Consider the following 26357-nt stretch of genomic DNA (forward strand, 5'->3'; position numbering starts at 1 on the left):
GACGGAGGGAGGGAGGGAGGGAGGAAGGGAAGGAGGGACGAACGGGAGCCTCTCTCCTTCCCTGGGCTGTTTTTTCAGTTTCCTGTCTCGCATTGTGCTCACAGCGGATATGTGCTGCGCCTACAGGTGTGTCCCCTCCTCGCAGCTTTTCCCCGGCTCCCCGGCGTAGGCTCCGGCTGTCGGGGGGCGGCGGCGGATCGCGACCGTCATGTGATGATTAATTCCTCGCGGGGCGGTTTCTCTCTCTTCTCTCCCTCTGCCTTCCCCTCCCTCGCTCCCCGCCGCTCTCCTCCTTCCTCTCGGAGGTGGCCGCAGCCGCTGCCGCCTTCGCGCCGACTCCGGCTGCTGTGGCGGCGGCGGGGCCCGCCGGGAGCACGGGCGGCCGCCGGGGGCTGCCGTAGCGCCTCTGCCCAGCCCGCCGCCGCCCGCCCCGGGCTGCCGGGCGCCGCCGCTCCCGCTCGGGCAACTCGGACGGTCCGCGCCCGCCGGGCTGCCTCCCGCCGGCGCCTGCACCTGTTGAAGGTAACGCAGCCCCCAGCGCGGCCGCTGCGCGTCGGGGCTGGGGCGGCGGTTTCGCGGCGAGGGGTCCGGGCCCCCCGCTCGCTCGGGGGCCGCCGAACCGCGGGCACAGCAACTTCCCCCTCCTCGGCTGCGGCCCCCGGGGCCAGGGCGGCAGGGGCCGCCGCCGCGCTGCCCGCGCCCCAGATGGTTCTGGTTAAGGGGCGCCCAGCCCAGCGGCGGCTCCGGACTTCGGGCGCCTTCCCCGAGCCGCCGCGCAGGGACGGGGGGAGGCGCGGGGCGGCGGCTCCTCCCGCCCGGCCGCCGCCGAGCGCCGGTGCCCGGCGGAGCTCCCTGCGCTCCGCTCCGCTGCGTGGGGGCTGGCGGCGGCGGCTGCTGCTGCTGCTGCTGCTGCTGCTGGGGGGTTCGCAGCCCCCCCCGGCGCGGCTGGGGTCGGCAGCCCCGGGGTCAAGGCTCGCCCCGGCCCCGCGCTTCGCCTTGGCCCTGCCGGCTCGGGGGCTCGCCTGGGATTTCCTGCAAACGCGTTTTGTCTCTTCGCAGAGGCAGTTCTAAACTTTCTTTCCGAACTGTTAATTAGATGTGCTGCGCCTCGCTCGCGTTCCGTGCAGGCGCATGGGCGCGCGGGGCTGGGAGGGCTTGTGACTCCCGGCGCTGTGACCGGGCGCTGCCGGGCGCCCCTCTCCCGTCGCTCTCCCGTCCCTGTTCAGCCGGGCCGTACCTGTGACCTGTGACTTTGCCTTCGCCGGGACTGCGACAGCCTCGGTGGCAGCCGGAGGCAGGAGGGGTAGATAACGATTTGGGTCCTTTCTGGGTTAGCCAGGCGCTCAGGTGAATAATACAAAGAAGGAAGCATAAGTTTATCGCGACTCGGGAATCTCGTGGAAAATGGCATTGCCTTTGTTGTCCGTGAGTTATAACACTACGGTCCCGTCCCTGTGGCCGAGCTCGTTCTTCAATGATAACTTGCTTGTGAGGGAACTTGATGCTTTTGTGACTAACGCTGTTACCTTGAATGTGATGATAAGCTTATTGAACACCAGAGGGAACTCTGAATAGGTAATTCGTTCGAGGGAGATGTGTGCTTATTTTACTGTTTATGTTCTCATTACAATGGAATCTAGAAGGAAGCAAAGGTTGGTAAGTAATAGGCTGCCGGTATGTACCTAGGATCGGCTTCAGCTTGCTTTATGGTTCTTTTCTGAAGGCGTCAACCCCAATGCTGGACTGAAAAAAAATAATCTCTTTCTTTCCCTCCTTCTAAAGCTTGAAATACAGAACTGGCTTTGCAGGACCAGGATTGTGTGTACGGTGCTGTAGGCAAATCAGCTGGGAGACCTGTTGGCTGTAAGCTAGGGACTGAGATTACATACGCACGTTGGGCTGGCGCTTAATGCCCAGCCTGCCTCTTCGGTGCGAGATGTATCCGGCGTGGTCGGGTACGGGGGCTGCCGCCTGCGATGGAAAAGCCAGAACAGAGCATGCTTCCAGCCAAAACAAAAGGGAGGAAGTCTGCTGCCGAGCCTGGCATGGCTTGTCCTCCTTGCCTTGAATACTCCTGGGTCCGAAGCCCTGGTGGGAACCTAGTCTGATTGCATGTGAAGAAAATTATCTTTCTTAGAATACATTACTTAAACCAATACAGAAGGTAGATGGTGACAATGTTTGGGGAAGGAGTTTGAATAGTGGCTTCTGGTACCAAAAGCTTTTTACATGGTCTGATAACTGTAAGCAGCTGGAGCCAACCCACCAAGATGTGATGCTGTGTTTTGTAGTAAAATCAATGCCAAAAGCATGCACCTGAAGCTTTGGTTGCTTGTGGTAGTCTGTTACAACAGCATTGATACTTTGACATCTTTGATACTCCTGGATTGGTGACAACATGGGAAGGATAGCAAAATAAATACAGTTGTGACACTGACGCTCCAGGAGCTGAGGCATCCAGCTGTTCATCCTGTCCGTTTGCCAGAGGTTACTCTGCCATTCAGGCTTCTTTTCTATTGGATTTTGAATCTGCCAGAGTCTGCAGCGTGGCATGTGAATGTAAACTACATTTTATGGCTGCTCATATTAGTGTGTAATGTTGTGAAGTCCAGTAGTGTGAGCCTCCTGTTTGTCCCTGTCCTGGCCGGGTGACAAGGCAGACGGGGGGGGGGGGGGGGGGGTCGGCTAGATCGAGCTGCAGCTGTGAACCACAGCCCATAAGCACCTACATTCTCCTTAGATGGCAAACGTGATGCCAGCTTCTTACCTCGTACCATGTCTGGGTGGGCAGTGGTAGTGGGGAGGCAGCTTTGCACCAGAAGAGGTTGTGTGACCTTCTCGGTAGGTCAGTCACAGCACGTGGGGTTCAGGGTTTCAGAAGGACATAGTAGATGGTGCACCGGAACAGTCTTTCTCTCCTCCTCCTTCATCCATTCTGGGAACTAGCAAGTGAATGAAGGGGGTTTTTCTTTTAGCCAAATCTTGCTTTGTCCATCTAACGTAAAGATCTATTATGTAAAATATCCTCGCTAACAGCACAGCCCTCTTTTGCCTGAATTTTCCTACAGATGTTGGAGGTGGGATAAAAGCTTTACAAAACTGGCAACTGTTTGCCTTGCATGCAGAAGCTCCCTAAGAACAAATTACATCTTGAAGGGAGATCTCTTCATGAATGCCTGTTAAGAACAAAAAAATATTCCGGTGACTTGTTGCTAATGGGTTTGGATTCTGTCTTGGTTCTGAGAAAATAGTTTGTACATTTATTTATTTTTATGAAGACTTAGTACTAAGCACTTTGTATTTCTGTAACAGCTATAATTTGGAACTTTTCATATACTTTCAAACTATTTATTGTACCAAGCATGGAATGAAGAAGGTATTTACTACACTAGTGTCACATTCTGAATATTGAGTTACAATTGTAAAATTAAGGTAACAAGCTTAAATTGGGATTTGCAACTTTAAGCTCTTGCCAGCAAGCAGTTAATGGCAATGTTAACTGCTAGTAAAGTAATTGCTACCGTTCTTTTACCGTCATTTTGTTCTCACTCTCCTCCAGTCAGACTGTTCCACAGAGATATAATGAATATTCACCAAAATAGCTTGGCATTGTCACTTACGCAATTCCTCATCAGATCCAATGTGTTGATGAGTTAATGTGCACTTGATTAAATGTACTTGATTTATGCAAACAAAAAATGTAGGTCCTTCTTGAAGTAAAGTTAGCACCTGCACAGCTGTTAGTGAGATGAGAGTCTAAATAATTAAGATGGAATTAAGTAAACAAACGACCCCAGTGTGATCTTCTTCCTACTTACTCACCTTTATCTTTTAGTTCAGCTCAGTAGTGGATGTTTGCTTTGGCTTTTCTTGACAGGTTTTCTCATGCACCACAGGATGTTATGAAGCTCAGCTTATGTGTGGGTGGGGGGGGAGGGGGATGATGTCCTCTCTAAATGGCTGCTACCATTAGAATAAAAATAAATATGAAAAAAAAGGCCATTATTAGCTATAGTAAAGCCAGAGGTAACTAGAATTAGTAGAGTATTACTTTAAGAGTTTTGTTTAAGTGTGAGACTGACTCGGATTTGACATTGGTCTGGTAATTCTTGTTTAAAAAAAATAAAACAGCACAGCCTGCATAAGTCATTGAGGGGGTGTCTGTTTAAAAAAAATAATGGATTTAGGTAGTAAGTAACTCCTAATCTTTGCTTGGACAAAACATATGTAGGCAAAGTGGAAATAAGGAGCTGGAGAGAGCCATTTTGTCTAAGCCAGTAGTGGCTTAGTGGTACAAAAAGCTTCTCTGACTACAGAACTGCTCAGAACTGGCCACAAAAAGAGGCTGTGGAGTGCTTGCCCCTGGAGGCTCCAGAGGGTGGATGGAGGAGGGAGAGGCAGTTGCTTTCCCGAGCCCTGGAGCAATAGGGCAGGCTAGAGGGTTGTTCAGTGGACCTTGTGGAGTTGGGGCTTACTTTCTTAGTGTCATGGTTTAACCCCGGCTGGCAACTAAGCACCACACATCTGCTTGCTCCCTCCCTCCCGGTGGGATAGGGGAGAGAATTGGAAGAGTAAAAGTGAGAAAACTCGTGGGTTGAGATAGACAGTTGAATAGGTAAAGCAAAAGCTGTGCACACACACAAATCAAAACAAGGAATTAATTCACCACTTCCCCTCGGCTGCAGGTGTTCAGCCATCCCCAGGACATGGTGGCTTCATCATGTGTAGCAGTTGCTTGGGAAGACAAACGCCATCGCTCTGAATGGCCTCCCCCTTCCTTCTTCCCCCGGCTTTATATGCTGAGCATGATGCCCCATGGTCTGGCATATCCCTTTGGTCAGCTGGGGCCAGCTGTGCCAGCTGTGTCCCCTGCCAGCTCCCGGTGGGGTGGGGTGAGAGGCAGAAAGGGCCTTGGCTCTGTGCAAGCGCTGCTCGGCGGTAACGAAAACATCCCTGCGTTATCGACACTGCTTCCAGCGCAAATCCAAAGCACAGCCCCAGCCTAGATACTATGAAGAAAACCAACTCTACCCCAGACAAAACCAGCAGGTTTAGGCAGCTAGTAATTTAGTTATCTGTTAAAATCAAGTATTTCTGTTTCTGTCTCAGCAGTTAAGTTTCTGAAAATATGTAGCTTTTGGATCTCTAGGTTTCCATCTCAGATGGTTGAGGGAAGACCTACTTGTTGACATAGTGTCCAAAAGCATCTGTGCTTCACAAACGTTAGTAACAATTATTTTAAAAAATCTCAGAACCAGCTTGACGATTGGCCCCTGCTCAATTCCTCAGCCTTAGACTGCCATAACATGGGGCAGAGTTTGTCCCCAGGAATGAGTCAGCAGAACTGTGGTCACCAGCCACGTGCTCAGTGAGACGCTCTGTTTCTCTTTGGAATTTGGCTTCTGGGAGCCAGTGCTAGCACAGGTTGATGATTAGCTCCACACTGAGCTCCCTGGGCTTAGGAGCCTAGCCACTCATCAACGGAGTCCACCTGGTGCCTTCTGAAGTGGTTCTGGTCTTGCTCCACCTTTGTGGTTAGCTTCCATGTTTCTGCCCTTCTGGGTTGGTTTTTGACATGCCCTCTTCCACCACCTGCCCTCAGGCAAACAGTTTTGTGATCCTGGAAACCAGTGAAATTAGTAGTTTTGATTTATTTGGTCGAAGTGTGTTGTCTTCAAAAAGTTAGTTATCTAATTGAAACCTTATTTAGTTTTAATTAAAACCTTATTCTAGCGTTTCGCTTTTCTTGCTAACCAGCATCACTAATTTAAGGCCACAGGTAAAAACTGGAGGCAGTCAGTCTCACCTCTGTGCCCAGCAAGATCATGGAGTAGATCCTCCTGGAAACTATGCTAAGGCACTTGCAAAATGAGGTGGTGACAGCCAACATGGCTTTATTAAGGGCAAATCATGCCTGACAAAATTGGTGGCCTTCAGTGACAGAGCAGCTGGACTTGTCCAAAGCATTTGACACACACTCCCATGTGACGTCCTTGTCTCTAAACTGAAGAGATGTGGATTTGGTGGATGGACCACTCGGTGGATAAGGAAATGGTGCTCAAAAGAGTTGCAGTCGATGTCCAAATGGAGATCAGTGACAAACACTGCTCCTCAGGGTTTGGTATTGGGACCGGTGCTGTTCAGTATCTTTGTCAGTCACAGGGATAGTGGGATTGAGTGCACCCTCAGCAAATTTGCTGATGACACCAAGCTCAGTGGTGCAGTCAATATGCCGGAGGGAAGTGATGCTGTCCAGAGGGACCTTTACAGGCTTGAGAGGTGGGCCCATACGAACCTCATGAAGTCCAACAAGGCTAAGTGCGAAGTCCTGCACATAGGTTGGGGCAATCCCAAGCACAGATACAGGCTGGGTGGAGAACTGATTGAGAGCAGCCCTGAGGAGGAGGACTTAGAGGTGTTGGTGTATGGTCCAGCAATGTGCACTTGCAGCTCAGAAAACCAACCATATCCTGGCCTGCATCAAAAGAAACATGACCAGCAGGTTGAGGGAGGTGATTCTCCCCCTCTTCTCCACTCTTGTGAGACCCTGCCTGGAGTACTGCGTTCAGCTGTGGGGCCACCAGCATAAGAAGGATGTGGATCTGTTGGAGCAAGTCCAGAGAAGGGCCATGAAGATGACCAGAGGGCTGGAGCCCCTTTCCTATGACGTCAGGCTGAGACAGTTGAGGGGGTTCAGCCTGGAGAAGAGAAGGCTCTGGGCAGACCTTATAGCAGCCTTCCAGTACCTAAAGGGGGCCTAGAGAAGGCTGGAGAGAGACTTTTCACAAGGGCATGTGGTGATAGAGCAAGGGGGAATGGCTTAAAACTGAAAGAGATTAGATTTAGATATTGGGAAGGATTCTTCACTATGAGGGTGGTGAGGCTCTGAAGCAGGTTGCCTGGAGAAGTTGTGGCTGCCCCATCCCTGACAGTGTTCAGGGCCAGGTTGGATGGGGCTTTGAGCAACCTGGTCTAGTGGCAGGTGTCCCTGCCCATGGCAGGGGGGTTGGAACTAGATGATCTTTAAGGTCCTTTCCAACCCAAACCATTCTGTGATTCTATGATTTTGGCAATTTGCAGTGAATGGAATTTGTATTACTTGACAGTCACGGTTTTCTTTATGTTGTGGTATGTTATCTATCCTTCTTTCTGTTAAAGTTGTTCAGAAGCTTTCTCGGGCCTACAGCAAACCAGGAAGCTGTGGACAAGCTCTGCCCCTGAGCTGTCCTGTCCCTACTTCTTAGCTGGACCTGCGCAGGTAGACCTGTTGGGAGCACTCTGCCAGATTAAGTACATAGGAACCACCTGTGATCAGCATGGCTTTAAATAAAAATTCATGAGATTTTTAGTACTTCAAGTGAATTGTTACAGAATTTACCTTTTCAGAATAAGGTACATTCATGCTTATTGCTGAATAGACCTAGACCTGGCTAGCGTTTCTAATTAAGCTGGATTAAGGTGACATGTCGATGTGAAGGAAGCTCACATAAACCTGACGTTAACCTTGCTATGTCTAGAGGGATTGTTGGGGCGATAGCTTGGTCTCTTGACGAAGTGATGCAGAAATCAAGGTCTCTCACAGTTCAAGCTTAACCTTCTGTCTATACTAATTGGCTGTGTTTTAAATATGTAGAAATTTCAGGAGTGAACACATGTCTTTTTCCCCAGGGCTTTTGTTTGTCTTCTAGATAGTTTAAGAGATAGTATCTCTTTCTGACAGATGTATGTAAGAGCTGTATATAAAGAAGATCTAGCTCTTACATTCCTAGTTGCATCACTATTTAGAATTCGTGAAGGACCAGCTCTTTAACCAGTGTTTCCCAGTGGGAAAAGAGTGATTAGTCAAATGTATTCTACCATAGGAAAAAAGCAGAGGGCAGAAAAATCCCCACCACATTGATTTGGTAAAAAGGGTGCAAGTGAAATATGGGGTGATCTCTCTTGTCCTGAATCAGAAGGACAATTTAATAATCTTTTGTTTGTACTTAGCCTAGGCATACACAGCAAATAAAAGCTTCTTTTCTAAAGATACATGGTGCTTGCAATGGTTAATAGTAGTAGGCTATGGTTTCCTTCAGCTTATACTAGTTAGTCCTTTCCCTTCAATGGATCTGATTATGCTCATTGCAATTAGAAGTTCAAAATGTGCAGCTTCTCTCTAAAATACGTCAGAAGACTCGCTAATTTGTTGTTCCTTAATGTTGCCACAGTGTGTGTTGAACTTGTGTGCTATGTTCACTTAATCAGTATGAGGCAAATTGGTATTAAGTTGATGTTGGGCCTGTTGAATTGTAAGGCAATGAAAGCAATAGTTTAACCTCTTCTATTTCCAGTCTTCTGGGTTTAGTAAGTAGTTAAAAAGCTTTAACAAATTTTTCTGTGCAGTTTTGATTAACATCATCAGCAACTGGGCCTTTTTCTGTCATGAACTGACTTAACACCCCATGAAAACTCTAGCTGGGATTGCGATGCATGCACATCGCCCTTTGAGGTATAAGTTACAAACCTAGAAAAGCAACTGAAATGGGTAACTTTGGGGATATATATTTTTCCTCTCGAACATGCTAAGTGGAGGTGGTTTTGTCTGAAAGGCCTTTACTCAGGCAGAAAGCATCTTTGTGAGTACTTTGAAGAATTTTCTCAAGAGCCTGTAACTCTACAGCCATGAAGCTGTCTTCGTGACTGGGAATGTGTCTGCCACATGCTCCAGGTGTTTTCTTCTTCTGCCCACCCAAGCTGTTGAAATGAAAACCCGAAAGACTTCACTTGCTTTGGCAATCCTGTAGCACTAAATGGTGGTATGAGTTTACTTATTAGTGCATTGGATAAAACTCCAGAGAGGTAATGTTTATGTTTATTAACAGATGGCCTCTTCATTTGACATTTAGCTGGGGGAAGATCTGCAAGCATTTCACAGTCCATTGTGCATTTAATTCAGTGCTCAGTAGCATTATTGAAAATGTGGGGCAATATGCTTTTGGGTTTTTCAGTTGGTTTTGGTTTTGTTTGAGGGTTGGTTTGTTGTTATTGGTTGAGGTTTTTTTTTGAGACTGTCATTCAGAGTTTAGGGTCAGTGGAGCCATCAAGTCCTACAGTTGTTAGACCATCTCACTTGGCATTGCTCATAGGCCGAACAAATCCTTAGGCTAAAGCATATGTTATCCTGAAAGTACCGAGAAAAAGAGACTACGTCTTCAAGAATTTTGTTCCTGTTCATTTCTCCCTGTTGCAATTCATATCTTGTTTTTAACAGGAGCCTTCTATGCTTTTGACTTGCATCTGTTGGTCCCTTTTAAGTCTGCTCGTGGCTGTATTAAAGTGTTTTTTTCATTGCTGATATTTTTTTTTTTTTCCTTAAAGATGATCAAGTAAGCTGTCAGTTGTCTGTGTGGCTTATCAGAAGGACTGAATCTTTAAATCTGATTATACATAATGCTTTTTTTCCCCTCTACACGCTAATTGCTTTTGTGGCTGTGCTCTGCATGTTCTCTAATTTTCAGCATCTTTTTTTGAGCATCAGCCATGGAACTGGGCACAGTATTTCAGTGTCACTCTTTACCATTGCGTACCCCACCCCCCCGCATTCAGTATTTCCATTCACTGTCATATCTTTTTCATATCTTGCATCCATGAAACACATTAGCCCTTTTAATAACATCAGAAGCTCTGAATGCTTAGTTGCAAGACTATGATGATCTCCGCATCCCATTTTGTTTCCTTGCTTCGTAAGGTCATGGTCCTCTGATTTGCAAACCTGACCTGCATTCCTTGTTACTGGATACGTGTATCTGCATTCAGATATCTTAAGACTGTTTTGGTTGGAATGAGCCCAGCTTGACAAGAATTGAGCTAACACTGTGTGATTTCTTTTTTATTTTTATTTATCATGCTACTAAACTATGTAATCCGTTAATTTTACATTAGGACATGCTTATTTCCAGGTAGCTAATAAAACACTTAGGTAATATAGAGCATAATTCCAGTCATTGCAACTTGAAAAAGGAGCATTGTGGTTGCACACTGATGTTACTCAGTAATGACAATTTTGGGAGATCTTTCAGTTCAGTAATTTTTGACCTATTTTGCCTATATATTTTGATATCCTGATTTTAAAGTTCTGTTGATTTGATGTTTGTTGGCTGTTATGACGTATCTTGAAGTGTTCAATTGCTGTATTCAGTGCAAAATCAATAGATTTCACCTTCTTTACTCTTCTTCCTTTTGCATTTATATAGATGAAACCAAGGAATTTTCTATGATGTGTTGAGATGCCAGCTCCAAAATAATTCCTTTCTTAGGATGCCCATAAACCCCTTGAGCAAGCTATTTCTCTTCGTGTATGTTGCCCAGTCCCTTGTCTTACGTATTCTCTGAAGCATCTTTTCTGTGTCTCTCCCAGCAGGAACAAGTACACGTCAAAAGGCACTTCATCCTGGAAGCTATTTGCACAGAAGCCTGAGTCCCAAGAGGTCCCTTTTGCTAGTGGCTGTCATGCTGCTCAGGTGAGCTAAGAACTCATTTGAACTGAGGGTTGGGGTTTTTTAACCTCCCTTTCTTCTTCCAAAGCAGCATGTTGCTTGCTTGAGGAGGAGGAGGTCCTCTTGTAGAGCGCTGCAGTGTGGTTGGCTTGGTGCATTAAGACAAGAGATGGCTGTGTGAGGTTTATGTGCTTTGGACATAGGTTGAAATATTACATCCTCAAACTTAGTGCAATAATCTGGGATGAAAATGTATTCACTTTGCAATTGTCCTGGATACTGTGTGATTTAATAGTGGCTTTTATGCATATTTTTGTACCTCCTGGACCTGTAGTGCAAAATGACATTAAGCAACTTACGTGTGTGAATCATCTCCAGGGTAACTTAGTTATCAAAACATAGTATCTCAATTGCTCAGAGTAACCCTTTCCACGTCTCTAATTGCACTTTTGCAATGTGCGTTGCTTATACTGCCGCTCTTCAAATTATTGTGTACAGGTGTACCTGGTAAGAACTTTCCAATTTACTTTTCCCAGTTGTAGCAATTAGTTACTATCTTTTTATTTTGATCCCGAGGCCTGTAAACTAAGTGAGTAGATGTAAACAGCATCCTTGAAACTGAAGTCTTCATGCTGTTTTCTTGTACTGATAATTTGAAGAAGCAGACTGCGTTTTCTGTTGTCTGTGGCATAATTAATCTACTTGAATTATACTTGAATGGGAACTGTGGTATCAGAAGAGGGTTTAGCAGCCTTGGAAGTTAGGAGCTTTTGAATGAGACAGCAATGAAGAGTTTGCATATGTTATTACTCAGCTTTTTGAGAAAAGAAGAGACTGGTAAATTCATGGCCAGAAATGGCTACGTATTTGCTTCCTTTCCTTCCCTCTCACAGACACCTATTTTGCTCACACCTTTCACGTACAGTTAGTTGGCATGGCTGGGTTGTTTGCTGGTGTTTCTCTGATCAAACTGTGATGCTGCTACGCTGTGCTAATAGTTCAGTGGCATTGTTCAGCCAAAACAGGTGTATCTACTGGAATACCAGGAGCCTGGGCTGCTTTGTTTGTAGGTTTGGTGTCCAGAGTGCCATCTGTGCGGTCCCTTGTATGCAGTAGGGTCCTGTAGGTTTCTTGACTGGTGACTTCATGCATTCTGTTTTTTCTGTCTTTAGCAAGTAATTTCATTTTTCTCTGATTTATTGGGTTTTTTTAAAAAAATTTGGCATTGCATCTTTTGGGGGAATTTGGGGGGAATCTGTAGACAAAAAATAAATGTTAGCGGTAGTTTTGTCATGTATAAGTAGGGCAAGTGGATGCTACAGCGTTCCTTCTTGACCAGGAAGGGTGGTGACCTGGCAGTTCTGTAAACTATCCTATGTCCTCTCCCCAAAAGCCTCTGTGCAAAAGCAGACCTGCATCCCCAGATTTCCTGGCTTGAGCAAAGCCTTCCACGAGGCACTTCCATGAGGCACTTCCACATCAGGCTTTCTGTACCCACGAGCTGACTTGGCACAGGGAGGAGCATTTCTGTTCCAAGTGGGTTAGCAGCGTGCACAGACCATCATTCAACGATATGAAATCTTTGGTGGCAGCTCTGCTTTAAGTGGTTCCTGCCATCGCTGGCCAGTAGCTGCTTAGTTGTGCTACCATGACTGTTTTGTGGAGCTGTGCTGTGAACTGGACGGGAGAACTGCTCTGGCATTATAGTGTAGCTGTTACATGGCTTTGAAAAAAGTATTTTAAAGTTTTATTGCATCACTGACGTGTTTCGCAGCACGGCCCTGCAAACACACATTATTTTGCAATGTTGAATTGAGAAGCCTGAAAGCCAAAAAAACCCCAGACCCAGGATTCAGGATCCACTGAAACTAATTTCGTTGCCAAATTCTTTGTGTTATCAAGCCCCACCTGTGTCTGTAGCAATCTTGTTGGCTGCCCATCCCCTCCTGGGTGGCCCTACTAGTCAGGGAGAAGGAGGCCTTTGCAGATGGAGTTAGGGTGTTAAGCTTGTGCTTTCAACAACCGCCGTGCCCCTGTGTAGCTTTACTTCCATTGGGAATAATAAGAGGTGACTTTAAACTGAATACAGACGTTTTGCGTAGAACTGGCTATGCCTTTATTCTCTATGGCTGCTTTAAATACTGTGTCCAAATGCACTTCGTGGGGGGAGCTTTCTCGATACCCGTTTGTTTTCTTTCTCAGCTGATGACCTCCCGTGCACTGCTAGCCCACTCTGTAGCATTAACCGTGCATATAGTCACTTCCTTTTCCTTGTTACCTCGTTTTAGAAGACTTTGGTCTTGAATCTTGTAAATGGGGTGATAATTTCAAAGCAAACAGCTTCCAGTCCTTTCTTGCCAACTTTTGCCCACAAGGTATGCAAAGTAAACAGAGTAGTTAGGAAATGAGTTATGTACCTTCCCTCCTAGCGCAAGGCATCCCAGGATGGTTCATAGCTCTTTAAGTAATGAATAAAGGGGGAGATTGAAATTGGTATGCCCAAGTTGTGTTTTTATGTGTGGAGCTATTGCACAGATCATTCAAATTCTTAAGAAGCTTTAGGAAAACCCTGTAAAATGTGAGGCTTTAAAAAAATCTCTGCTATTCATGTGCTGAATGTAAAGCTGTTTTATTGCTTGCAGCAGAGAAAGAAAATCAAAATATCAAGGATAGGGTAAAAGAATTATAGATAATTTTCTTCACATATAAAAAAAATAATTTTTAAACAGACTTCACCTAAATACGAAGATTCTTACCTCTGTTAGTCTCTTCAAGGAAGCTTGGAAGGATTTCCAGGTGCTACCATGACATTTATGGTTGGGGTCTGGATGGAATGGCAGGTACACAGCAGCCGCAGGGTACGATACCTGTAGTAAGATATGCAGATGCCATAATAGTGTATAATTTAAGGAGGTGAGTGCAGGCAACTATTACAAAATATGACTTTAAAAAGCTGACAAAGAAATGGTTAACACTTAATATGTCTAGCTCCAGCCTAGGCATTGAACAGCCTTTGCCAATTGAGCAGTAGGAGAATTTGTTAAATGTGAAAACTAGACCTAAGGTTATTGACCCTGAGGCTTGGCTACAAGGGGATGGTATGGCTGTAAAGAGGAAAAACCATTATGTGATCTCCTCTAAATGAGGGAAGGCAGGTCCCAAGTGTATGAGGCTTGCAGGAATTCAGATCAACAGCGGAGTTGCAATCTGCGGCCACGAGAACAAACACAACTTCAGTTTAAAGCTCACGCATGTGGCAGCACAAATAGAAAGCTGGAGCCCCCCTGTCCCAAAAGGCCGTTAGCAATTTTGCTCCCTTGACATGCCTCGAAGGGCAGTATCTTAATAACCCATACAGGTTCTCCTTCACACATTTCTAACCACTTCATAAAAGTAGCTGTATGCATGAAGTGCTCTCCTTTTCAGAAATAGGATCTCTGTTATTAAAAAAAAAAGTTATATATTTGATATCTGTATATAAAATTGTATGTATTATATATAATATGTATAATAGATTTTATAGTTACAATTGATGTGTTTTTAATGGAGAGTATGCTCTGTCATATGAAAACTTTCTCTTCGTGTTTCCCAAGTAAAGGTTTTGAAATTTGCTGAAGGTAGGGTTGTTTTTTTTTAATAGAAATTCCTTGAGTACCATAAACGTTAAGTCAAAACACCTGAAAGAATGTAACATATCTGTCTTCTGGAATATTTCAGTTATACCAGTTATACTTGTGCCAAATGCAGAGCAGTGAACTCAGCTGCAAGAGCCTAATTTGGCTGTACTAGTAGTCCCTAAAATGCATGAGCTGATTATATTTTTTTAAGGCAGATTAAATTCTAAGCTTTTATGTTTACCTGAAGGGAGAAGAAATACTACAATATGACTAATTTTTTTTAATCTCTTTTAAATATATAAAAATATATGTATCAGACACAAGGTAAGGACAATGTGTTCCTGGAATAATTTATTTTTAAATAGCTGTGCTTCAATAAAGCATAAGATCAAACACCCCAAACGACACAGTAACATTTTTTGCTCTTTAGTTCAAATAAACTTCAGCTCAATTGATATATTTTGTTCCTGAGTGAAATTATAAATATAATCTTTACAAACCTAGGAGAAATTAGGAGTTGAGTTAGCCTTCTGCTTAGCCTAGCCCCTGTGAAGCAGACACTGCTTTATGAGATTTGGTTCAGCCTCTGCTTTTTACCTGTGAATCTTTAATAAGATTAAAGCCATCCAGGTAAATGCAATTACAAATGTGATGAAGATTGTACCAAAGCCAGGAGAACAACAGTCTGGAAGATTTGTGGCTGAACTAAAAGTCATCAGAGTCACCTCTTCAGTACATACCTGTTCGTGTTCTCTGCCCGTCTCCTGGGGAAGGGTGGGCAGTGGTAGTCAGTGGACCTGTACCTTCCTGGCTTATCTCGTGTAAAGATCAGCAAACCAGGTAGAAATCCAGATTATTATTTTTTGTCCTCTGAGGGGCGGTTTGAATGGCTTTCCTCTTGCTCTGTGGTCAGACAGAAGGCAACATCTTACCTCCTTCTCTGTCACAGTTAAATAGGTCCTTTTTTTGTGTGTGTGTGCATAGTTTAAAGATGATTTTGGGTGTAGCAGGGACAATATGTTTATTTTTCATCCTTTTGTCTGGAGAAACCTGGCAGCAGATATCTGAGTGCTGAGGAAGGGTAGCTAATGAGAGCAAACCTTGCAGCCACTTCATATTACTTGGCTGTTTCAAGCAAGAGATAAAAAAACCTAGGTGACATCTAAGTTGGGTTTTAACTCTGGTGTGATGAGGCTGCACATGTTAAAGTTTTGAGGAGGCTGTAATATTTTTTGCATTACTAGTTTTAGCTGTAAATATCTATGGCCTACTTTAAATAAGATGGATGCGTGTACCTCAAACTGAATAGCTGATTACAAGAAAATCAGATTGCTTTCCTCAAGTGAGCAGTTGCACAAACTCAAAACATTCAGAAAAGGTGAATTAACTGAAAGTGTGGAGATAGAGTACACCAGACCTCAAGCCACCTGTGGGCAAGGGGTACTCTTGAGAGAGAAATTGAATTTCTCCTTTGGATTAGAAATAAAGGGAGTTTTAATTCCCAGTGAAGACGGAAGCAGCATGATGCCACCTCATCCTTCCACCTGGGAGTTGTTCTTCAGTGGAATGGTCTATCATTAGAACTTTTTCCGGAGAGGAGGTGGCTCCCATTTCATGGGAGAGTAAAGTGAACGATGGGGCTGTACTTATTTACCTAGGATCAAAACTGTGGATTTATTCCCCAGGCCTTGCAGATCCAGGAGTAGAAATCATGTGTCCAAAAGCCTTTGTGCTTGGAGACCCTCAAGGGTCTCCTCCTGGCTGAAGAAAGACCCTCAGGTGGTGTTTTGGATCTATATTGTACATGAATTGTGTAACTTCAACTAACGAGAACACACTAAGGTTACACTGAGAGCATGTTTACAGGAGAAGATTAAATTGTGAATCTGCACAACAGGGTCCAGTTAAAATGAAGTATCAGAACATCAATCACCAGCAGAGGCATGCAAAGGAAATCCTTCGCCGGCGTTCCTTGGGAGCACTGCAAATGCTTCGCTGTTCCTGGGGTGCAAAATCATTCCTCCCCGCTAAAAAGCATCCAAATGCTTTTAATATTGACTGAGAGACTAAAAAAGCCCCAACAACTAAGTGTACAGATTGGATCCTGTTACTGTGTTGAATAGCTATTAAAATGGCTGCTGTGGGAGATGTGGTAGGAAGGGAAGCGTAGCTCCCTGTAGCTGCACGCTTAAGAGCTTCTAAAGTTTTAAAACACTTTTGCTGCTTCCTCCTATGTCAATACTACCTGCCATCCTCTATTTGTGTTTTGTATGTTGACTTGGGAAAAGATTTGATTTGACGCTACAGCACAGCTTGAGGAACCGGCTGTACAGAATATTAATATCTGATCTTGTTTCGTTAATATCAATTTCAGGCATGCATTCCAGAGGGGGTTAATATTAAGCTGTTTTTAACCACAGCAATATTGTACAGATTCCTAGACCAAATGCACCAGCTGTTTTGCACTAAATTTTACGGTGCAGGAGACAAGAAACAGGCTTCCTCACAGAAAGGGAATGTGGCAGTGGAAGTCCTGGAAGCACGGGGAGGGGGGGTTAGGCACTGGGTGGGATGCCTTGCTTTCACAGAGAGGTCTGGCAAAGGCGAGGCAGGAGACCAGCGGGACGGCTGGTCTTGGCTGTGCTCTCTCCTTGGTTTCTGATGCTGCTGCTCACCTCAGGTTCTTCATCCCCATCCTACCTCAACTCTCTTGTTGACATGTGTTGTTTGTGTCCATTGTGGCTTGCAGGCTTTCAGCCAGGCTGTGTTTCTGGGCTGGCTTGTGGCTATCTGCCCCACTCCCTGCATCCACCTAAAGCAGAAGTGGTTGTGTGGCTATGTGCTGGAGGTTGGAGCAGACATTGCAATGGCCTGATCTCCTGCAAGACCACTGAATGAGGTCATATGACATTAGATTATTTTTTATTTTTTTTTTATTTTTTTTTTACAGTTCAGATAGGCAGCCTTGGAAGAAGTGAATGAACCATGTTATTCTCTCTTTCTCCAATCTTTCCACCACATAAAATGGCATAATTAGGTACCAGCTCTATTGTTTTACAAATGCCTCTATGCGTGAAATTAGTGTGCTTCCAAAAAAAGCCCGAAAACCAGAAGACTCTGCAGTGTTTGTTACAGTAAGTTAGGCCTGTGACATTCTATCCTCTGAGAAATATTCCTGCATAGAATATAGTTATCCAGTTCATCAACATGCATAATTTCTTCCACTACTCCTAGCTTTGAGTCAAGGTTGGATTTTGTGAAGATGTCTGCTGAGGAGTTTTACATATTGAGCTGTACGAAAAGGTTAAAAATTGTTGTTGCAGCAGCCATGGAAAGCTATAGCATAAACGATTACTGCTTTAAAATATGAAAAAATGGTGTCTTTTAAATATCAAAGGGATTAGTATTAATCCAGCACTTGTGATTTTCTTAAATCATGTTATTTGCATAATAATACTCACCACCTGCTATATCTTCAAAGCGCTTTTCAGACATTAACTAATTGATCTTTGTAACACCCCTGTGATGTAAAGACCTGTTATTATCCCCACTCTGCAGATGTGGAAACCAAGACCCAGAGTAGTTGAAGGAACTTGTTGGGCACAAGGCTGAGATGGTCCCTATTGTCCTGTCCTCTGGGAGTTCCTGCCTGCAGCACTTCCAGGGACAGCCACGCTTTCTTCTTGCCTGCCTTTATTTAGGAATAAAAAGACACTGAGTTATTTCTTTGTGTCTTTGGAGGAATATTGTTGGGGGATGTTTATTTGTTTTGATTTTGAGGTTTTTTTGCTAAATGATTTTGTTCCAGGTTTTAGTCACCCTGTAGTCAAAGGCACATAAGACAGAAAAGCATCTTACAGCTCCTTACTGTCTTCGTGCACCACAGCGACAGTAGTTGAGAGCTTTTAAGCACATTTTTCTTTGTTCAGAACTCAGTATGGTCTTCCTATTAAGAGCCTTTTGGTCAGATTCGCCCCTGCTTGTCAAAATAAAAAAATTACTAAAATGGGAAGTGACAGGGTGAGTTGCCTGTTGTTATAAAATTTCAATACCTATTCCCATCCCGTGCTGGCAATAAGCAGCAGTGCTCAGGTGGCTGCCAGAAGGGCAGCTGCTGTCCATGACCGAGGGCTGCTCTGGCAGTGGGAGGTTTGGGGTGGTGCTGTACTGGGATGGCAGCGTGTTCCTTCCCTGTGGGATGTCTGCCTCCCACTTTTCCTTCACCACGTGTCTGGGGGAGCCACAGGCCCGCATTGCCACAGGTGCACGTTGTCCCAGCCCTCAGTTGTGTGGTGACACGTGGGCTCCCCTGACCTCCACCACTGCTGCTTCTGGAACAGAGCTTAGTAAAATGCCAGGTGGGCCTCGGTAAATATGTACCTGGAGCAAAAAATGGGGCAAAAATAGAGGACAGGCAGGTATCAGGCACCTAAATCAAAGAACAGATATTAAAAACTCTTTTACTGGTAATAATCTGAGGGAGAGTTCATAATAGGGTATTAAAAAAATATATTGCAGTCCCTTTAATCTGGCAGTGTCACTTTAATACTTGGTGCAAGAGCTTAAAGTTAAAGCATATGGATTTGTTTTTACAGATGTTTCAGCAGCATTATCTCCAAGCAGAAAAATAAATCTTGGTGGTGGGGCACTCAGAGTCCATCAGTCCAACCGTAGGAAAAACCTGTGTCATGCCAGATTTTAGGAGATGATTTCAGGTAACGTATGGTTTCCCAAGTGCAGTGCCTAGGTCCCCAGGACAGCCACGGCAGAGGCAAAGTGGCAGATGTCAACAAGTTAGGGGCACGGTTATATTGGCTTTAGTTATTCAGCTAAGCAGGGGGCCGGGGGAGGTGAGGAGGGGGAGCACAAGTCACTCTGAATTCCTTTGTACTCCGGCTGGGACAGATGGGCTGTAATCTCTCTTCACGGCACAAATTACAGGGTTTCCAGAACCTCACAGGCTTAAGGGTTGTTGGCTTCTTTTCATTCCCTCGAACATCATTTCTGTGCAGACTGCGTTAGCTCAGGGCAGAAACAGATCTGGCTTCAGGTGAGAGCATCGCCTATCCTGTGAGGTGCTCTCTCCATGTTTGTGTCGTCTTCATGTGAAAGGCATGAAACCAAAGAGTCCCCATATGAAACACCGCTTGAAGAAGGAAGGGCACCTTGGAAGAGGAAGGAGAGAGGGCAAAGCCCTGGTCATGCTCCAGGTGATGCTTGGCGGCAGGGGAAGCACTCCAGTGCTGGTTAGTCTGCTAATGATGTGTTTGAAGGTGGAAAGAAGTGAGATAAAAGGTAGATCACTTAGTAAGAGGCAGGATTGGAAGGGCAGGGCAGGGCACAGGGGGCAATATGAGTAGGTCAGGCTGGGGGTTGAACTCAGCTTGTGGGAGGCATCGTGCCAGCCCACTGTGCTCCCCAGGCAGGGACGTGTGGTGCTTGGGAGAAGGCTCTGGCCGTGGCATCCCCAGCGCTCTCCGCAGACACAGCGGGACCTCTCTGCCTCCTTCCCCGCCGGAGGACGTGGCAGCCCTCATGCCGGCAGGAGCCAACTGCTCCAGTGGTCTTAGGGGGAAATTGCCATGCTCACATCCATACCAGATTTTTTTTAATTTTTTGTGGACGAGGGCCTGTTGGCTTGGTCAGTCACCTCAGCCACAGCTCTCATGCTCAGGGGGTGCCTGAGGGAAGAAACGGCCGCAGTTGGCTGCGGTGTTGCTGGGGCTGGTGGTGAAGCAGAGGTTCAGCTTCCCTTTATCGTGTTCAGTAAATGCTTTCTGGCCTCTGAAGGGATCAGAGTGAGTGGGAGCTTGTAAGCCGCCTTCTCTTCCCTGCTTTTGCTGCTGAGGGTAAACATGGACAATCAGATCATGTCAGAATTACAACGTGGACCGTGATGCCCTGGCTCCTGAAACGTGAAACAGGGGCATGCCCTCTTTCTCCTGACTTCTTTTTTTCTTTTTGATCTGAAGCTACTGAAGTGTGGCATTTCTTTGTATCGCAGATGGTAGATGTACCAAAAGGAGCCTGTAGAAGACTTCTTATTTTAACATATTGTAATTGGGGAAAAAAGCTTTTAAACCCAAATCCATCTCGTTTCTGTCCCCATCCCCTTTAAATTAATCAAAGGAATAAAAATATTTCTGCTGCTTAAATTTATGTTTCAGACTTGGGATTAATTTTTTTAAGCTTAATGTTCATGAAGTATGCAGGGCTGTCTGCATCAGTGAATGACATCTTACAGATGTCCAGCTGAAGTTTTTCCATAGCATCCCGTCAGGAGGCCTCACTTCTGGACTGCGGTCAACATCAGATGCAATTATTCCTGGCCTTTGGATCAGCCAGTGTAAATTTAATTTTATTTTTTTCTTGCTGTGAATACATGCTCAGTTATGGGACTGAGTTGATAGCATTCCAGAAAACCTGGGCACCTATCAAATAATGATTACTCTTGATCTCTCTTCTGCTGAGCTGTACTGAACTACCAACCTATGGGAGAGATCTCAGCAAACTCGGTTTATTTAAAAGAACATTTAAAATAATGGAGAATGGGTTTGGGGAGGGATCTGAAGACGCCATGTACAGAGTCCATCGTCTCTTGTAGGCAGAATCAGTGGTGGTGAAGTTGTTCATTACAGATGCTTGTGGAACGTCTCCTCCAGACCTCTGATGGGGAAGGCTTCATAGCCGTCTGTTCCTCTGCTCAACTGTTGTTACTGTGAAGTTTTTGTGATGTTTATCCTGTAGCTCCTGGATGCTATTTAGGTCTCTTGTCTTTAATAGACACGGCCAATAGTCCATTCCCTTCCTCTCTATTTGTGTACTTAATAAAATATAAATCGGTTGCCAATAATTCTTGGCCCCTTGAAATGGTCTTAAACTGTTTAAAGTTCTCTTCAGAAATAACACTGCTTTGGCAATTTATACAGCCTTGAACTTGTTTGTGAACTGACGATAGACTCTGTAACTGGCTAGGTTTGTTTAGTAAACTTTTTAAAACCTCTCACCTTTTAAAAACCAATTGTTTCCAGACTGGGGTTATAAATGGAGTTCTGTGCCTTTTACTTGTTTAATTTTGCTGTGAACAAAAATGCTAGTGTCTTCATTCAGGGGCCTGCCTTGCTTTGTACCGGCTGATTTACAATACAATGTGTAAATGTAGTAGCAGCCTGGAACAAAGGAGAGCCTGTTTATCCAAACAAATTTGAGGGTGAGGGTGAAGAGGTAAATTACAGCCTGTTCACTGAACTGCAGCCTGAAAGCAGAATGAAACAACCCTGTGGGGAAACGTGATGGGCAAAATGATCCTCGGGGGTTTTGGGCCCAGCGTCCCTGTAATTTTAGGGTAGCGCTGACCCAGGGAGCCAAGGCGAGCTGGTGGGGCACCCAGGTGCTTCCTGGCCCTTTGGAGGAGCTTCGCTGGTAATTAAAGATATTTTTTTTTAAGCTAAATTTTGTGCCCTGCTTGGAGAGTTGTTCTTCTGTAGGCAGTTGTGCAGAGTCCAACATAACCTCTTCACAGGTCTGGCCGCAGTCGCCACAGTTCCCCGGCTGCGGCATTTTAGCTGATTGCTTCTACTTGTCCTGAACAAAAGCCAGGAAACACATTTCTCAGATTTAAGTATTTTGAGGTATTTTAGCCTTATTGTTAAGCTTGTGTATTTCAGCTGTAATAGCTAAGTCTATTAGCAAAGAGATTAAATTGTGTAGAAGTTATATTGCCTTGTCCAGACATGAAAAATAAATGGTTAGAAATGGGCATGTGTCCAAGGCGTGATCACTCCTGGAAAATAAATGGGACAAAAGTACTTGCTGCGGCACTTTGCTAAAAGGCTTGTGCCTTGCACACTCACTTTTCGTGCTTCCTGTAGATGAGTTCACTACCTAATTACAAAAAAACGTGAAGAATCGCCTGTTCAAGCTGGTATTGATAGCGCTTCATGATGTTGGCTGCAGTAAGGGTCTGGTTTGCTGAAAGTCTACCACCTGTTTCTGTTTGTGCTACTGTGTAACAGCTTGGAACCGTGATTTGCAGAGAAGGAAGGCTGGCTGTAGCTAGGAACTGAACGAGGTGAACTCTTCTTTAACCCAGTTCATCAGCTTCTTGGCTTATTCGCATCCTGCATGCCACATAGTATTTACATTGTATCAACCAACGTGAAGTTTCATCTGTCCTTTGGTTTTCTGCCCATTGAGTACAAAAGTCATTTAAGTTTTGCAGGGCTTCCTTCTAAACTTTCCTAAGTTGTAAATTACAGCTTTTTTGCAATCTTCAGCCTTGCCTGTGGGAAGAACACTTTAATTTGGGTTCAACAGTAGAGGAGTAATCTAGCTACACATCTAGCTACACATAGTGATTTTTCAGTTCGGCTGCAGTCAGCTTCTTACTCCAACTGTTCCACTAAAATTTCAAAGGTGGCAATCAATTCCCAGCCAGTGTTGTTTATCCCTCTCTTGATTTTTCTTGTTCTTTTCTTGGTCTGTGACACTGAAGAGAGAGAGCTTATAAAGTCTTATAAAGCATGTGTGCTGTATTCCTGTTAATGGTTTTCAACACAATTTTGTTAAGTCAGGATGCTGACCTGGTTTTGCTCTGTTTGGTCCTCGCCTAGAGTTTTATCACAAAACCCAAATATTTCATGCTTGCCATCTCAAAACAGATGAGCAGCATCTCTTAAGAAACATATTTTAAATTCTCGTGTCTGTTGGTCCTTTCCAGTGTGAAAATGGGTCAGCGTTAGCTAAACTAGTTTATCTTGTTCTCTGTATACCTGAATACAAAGTCAGGCTGAAAGCTCTCGCTTGGTGTGCAAGTTTGCTCCACAGCCATTTTATAGGCACCTGAACTTGAAACGCATCCTTTCAACGTTGGTGAGCTCTGTTCTGTGGACAGACGGGGCAGACACATAAGGGCTGACTCGTGCCGGTGAGCACAGGCAGTAGCTGTGCCAAGGCCAGCAGGAAAGCTCCCGATCTGGGGCGAGGGATGATGCCCTCATGGTGCAGGAGCTGCTGCCCTGCTAGGTACTGGCGGGTCAGCTGATGGGATGCACTGCTCTTGAGAAGCTTGTTTTTATTCCTGTAATTTGTGTGTAAGGTTAATTTCCTCTTGAGAATATGTAAGAGGAGGCTCAGTCTTCAGGGACTGCTGCCTGCTAAAGGAGCCAGGGGTTGGTTTGGTTTGGTTTAAGCAGCTAAGTGTGGTATGGACTGTTTCCTGATGGAAGGACAATAACATCTTCATAGCTTTTGTTCTAAAAAGCTTTGAGAAGGCTGTGGGCAATGGGTCGGCCCATAAACGTTATTAATTTCATGTGGAGTGGCTAAACTTCCTGCTGACTTAGGTAATGTACCCACTGAGCTTGGAGAAAAGGTTAGAGAAGGCAATTATGGAAAAATCCTTTTCTTTTAAGCTTTTCTAAGCTTAACCAAGCCACTGTCAATAATTACTCTTTTTTTCCTTGCTATTGTGGACTGAGTATAATCCAGACTTGATTTGTTTAATTTTTTTTTTTATTTTTTTTTTTATTGCGTGAACATGCACACTTAAGCTACATGGAGAATATCAAGCTACATTGGGTACACACTGAGCAAATGCATTTGCTGGATGTACCTGGTGTGTTAAGCAGTGAATAGATTTATAGTATGTTTATAAGTGGTCATAATTGGGTTGTAAAAGTGTGTGCTCTTGCGCTTTTATTTCTCTGGTTGTCTCTGAAGTTGAACAAGGCATCTTACAGAGTGGCATCGGGATGGAGGAGGGGTTCAACCAGAAGGGCTAGAAATGGCAGCTGTTTGTTTATGCCAGGATTTTTATGCTCTCTTCTTCCCCTTCCCTTTCTTAGGGGTAGTCTTATGTATTACACCCACTCTCATTCCGTTCTGGTGAATGGGTGTGGATGTGCTCCAAGACCATATGTGCTCATAGATACATGTTTCAAAGGAAACTCTAGACGGCCTAGAGAAGCTGTTGGAGCTTAGATGAGCCCTGAATTTGCCGAGTGCTACAGCATTTCTTTTGAAGAACTACATGGTAGTGCTGCCATTTCTTTTCTTAAGCACCTTTACACACTGATGGGCGCTCGTAGCCCCCAAAGCAAAGTAAGCTGCTGCTGCATACTCTATATGAACTTAAGCAAGCTGAATTTCACCTTAAGCTCACCTGGGCTTTTTAGTGGCTAGCTGCCATGTTTTGATTCACATGATGTCTTTGCCCAGCAGCAAGGATAACGTGAGGTTGTTAGGCTGTTTCTTTTTTTTTTTTTTTTTTTTTTTCCCCTCCATGCACAATGATTTCTGTAAAAAGGACTTTCCCAAGTGGTTTTCCTGGAACGGCAGGCACTTGCCCCAGCTGATTCAGGGACATTGACTTACCGAGTTGTTATTTCTATGTAATGAGGATTTTGGCTGCTGACCAGAAGGACCTTGGCCATGTCTGCTCTGCTTGAGACTATTCCTGGTTAGATGCCTACTTTCTGTTTGATGAACCTCTGCAGGTCCTAGGTGGCTTCCATATGATTTGTGTGGTGTTAAACTGAATATGCTAAATGTACTCTTCTTTGGGGAATGCAGTGCATCTGGTGCAGATTTCGGCATCCTTTTCTTTCCAAAAACCAGTATTGCACAATAGCAGTTCCATTCCAGCAGCAGCAGCTGTTGAGCCTGCACCGTATTCAAGTTAAATGTTTGCCAGGAGTTGTCCTGTTCTTTCATGTGAAGGCATTTATTTTAAAAAGTCTTCCTACATGTTTTTATGGATATCTGGTCCGCTACTCTTGAAAAACGAGTGATTGTACCTGGCAGGTGCTTCAACAGGCTTTTATGTAGCATCTTTCACTCTTTATGTGCTCTAATCCGTAGTACTGATCTTTGTTAATTTGTTTCTGTAGAAACAAGTTTCATAGCCCTGACAGGCTGATCCTGTTTGTAGCTAGCTAGAGGTAAGGGAAGGGAACTACTTTGAGTTTTCACAGGTGTTGCCATGCAGTCATGCATTCCCTTCTCCAGCCTTCACACTTTGGTCAGCCATGAAATACAGCATACAAGGGTGTGTATGCAAATTGTCAGCTAAAAAAGCCACCCTTTCTGAACATAGGGAACTGGTCATTTTAGGGATGAGCAGTCTTGTTTGCTCGCCTCCTAAGACAGCACCATGAAATCGCCTTTAGAGACTTGACAACAGCAAAAGAAAATTGCTTCTCCCCCTTGCCCTGCCTTTGGAAGAGCATGTTCTTGTTAGCCAGGCTGCTCGTAAAAGTGTGACTCTCCTTGTTATCCCTAAGATGATCTGCCGATGTGCTGGAGGGGCTTCTCGCCTCCCCAGCCACGTACTTGTTTCCCTGTTATCCACGGCTGGAGGAGTGTTTGTGTTCATAGGATCATCTGTTTACAAATTATATCTTTTCTCCTGAGACTACACCTTCTGATGATGATCAATGGCTCAGTTACTTTTAATAAAGCTGAGGCAGTCAGACACAGGAATTCTTTTGAAGCTGTTGAGGCCTCATCTGAGTCATATAATACCTTAAATGAAAACAGAGCAAATAGGAAATGTAGAAGCGAATGACAGGTGTTGGCAGGAGGGATGTTTAGGAAGTTTATAGCATTCATGGCTTTCTTTTCTGCTCAGGGCAGAGGGTTGCTCTGCCTTTAGGCACAGACAAGCTGCAAATGAGAAGATGGTGGAGAAGAACGGCTAGCAGTGGATGGGTCTGACCTAACACATCTTCCCTTCTCAGCACAAGCAAAGCTGCTCATTCCGGTGGACCAAGTTCAGCGTTTAGTGCTGTCAGCCTTGGCCCTGGGAGGGTGGTCACGTGACAGGGCTGGCAGGGAGCCAGGGCTCAGCAGCTCAGCTTCCCACGAGGAAGGGCCTCCTAGGACCTCCAGTAATGATCAGCTCCAAGATGCTCTGGCAGGCGTCGCGTGGCTTTGGGATGTGTTTGGAAGCTGATTCTGTGCTCTATAGTATGTATTCCCATATGTTTTCATCTCCTCCAACTTCCCTACCTGTAAGTGTCTATACAACAACTTAACTCTTTCGCCAGCTCAAGCTTTCGTCGAGCTAGCAAAGCAATGGTGCTTTTCTGCAGAGGTGGTAGAAGGGGATATAGGAATGGATACATAGGAGTGAAAGCTGAGTGAGGACATCCTTACTGTTCCTTTTCCGATAATATGGAACTTAAAGGCAATACATTTATGGCCTTTAAAACTCTTCTAGGCAAAACAGCTCATCAGAGATTCTAAAAAGATTAAGTTTCAG

General features: G+C 44.8%; 1 protein-coding gene across 4 annotated transcripts in view; it reads left to right on the top strand.

Annotated features, from left to right (window-relative positions):
* Positions 1-14: 14 nt before the first annotated feature.
* Positions 15-26357, top strand: part of PLXNB2 (plexin B2) — a 267945-nt gene continuing 241602 nt past the window's right edge. The window contains exons 1-2 of one of the 4 annotated variants that reach the window (XM_040594019.1): positions 15-126; positions 10400-10502. The gene's annotated coding sequence lies outside the window, so the exon portion shown is untranslated. Of the gene's footprint in view, positions 127-415; positions 523-1329; positions 1348-10399; positions 10503-26357 lie in introns of those variants that run through there. The other 3 variants (XM_040594021.1, XM_040594018.1, XM_040594020.1) reach the window with 3 other exon arrangements.

The sequence above is a fragment of the Falco naumanni genome, chromosome 5 (assembly GCF_017639655.2).
Source record: "Falco naumanni isolate bFalNau1 chromosome 5, bFalNau1.pat, whole genome shotgun sequence".
In the NCBI taxonomy this organism is placed as follows: domain Eukaryota; kingdom Metazoa; phylum Chordata; class Aves; order Falconiformes; family Falconidae; genus Falco; species Falco naumanni.